This window comes from Buceros rhinoceros, unplaced genomic scaffold (genome assembly GCF_000710305.1).
Source record: "Buceros rhinoceros silvestris isolate BGI_N320 unplaced genomic scaffold, ASM71030v1 scaffold27815, whole genome shotgun sequence".
Taxonomy (NCBI): Eukaryota; Metazoa; Chordata; class Aves; order Bucerotiformes; family Bucerotidae; genus Buceros; species Buceros rhinoceros.
In genome coordinates, this window is record NW_010415039.1 from 14,508 (window position 1) to 15,007 (window position 500).

At 62.8% G+C, this 500-nt stretch overlaps 1 protein-coding gene across 1 annotated transcript in view; it reads right to left on the reverse strand.

The window, feature by feature from the left end:
• LOC104494472 (probable E3 ubiquitin-protein ligase MID2) overlaps positions 1-500 on the reverse strand; it is a gene marked incomplete at both ends in the record, with an annotated part of 15,200 nt that overhangs the window by 10,204 nt on the left and 4,496 nt on the right. The gene's annotated exons all lie outside the window — the stretch shown is intronic.

Here is a 500-nt window from a genome sequence, read left to right on the forward strand (position 1 = left end):
GCCCAGCAGCACAGGCTGCTTGCAGAGGCAGCGAGCTTTGGTGCCTCTCCTGAGCAGAAGTCCCAGCTCTCACAGGTGCCCGCACCGAGGCAGTGCCCGTGCACTGGTTAGAGCAAGGGAAGGCTTAAAAATGAGCAAGCATGGCCCTGACTTCAAAGGACCTCCAAACGTGAGACTGAAAGCCACCGCTCAGCATGGGCAGAGGGAGGGAGGGAGGGAGCACAGGCAGAGCCCGCAGCAGCTGCACACTGCCACGGGCACACCGAGAAACACCGTGGGGAGTCCGAATGAAAGGGCTGGAGCAGCTCAGGGCAGCAACAGCTAGGGGTGAATCGGGCTGCTGTAGCCATCCCGCCTCTGCTCTGGCTGCTCACTGCCCCTGGCTGCAGTCCCGAGCATGGTGCAGGGCCCTGGCGAGCAAAAACCTTTCCCCTCCAGGTGCTGCAGGATGCTCTCGGCAGAGCTCCAGGCTCCAGCACCTCCTTGGAGCCCACAGAGCT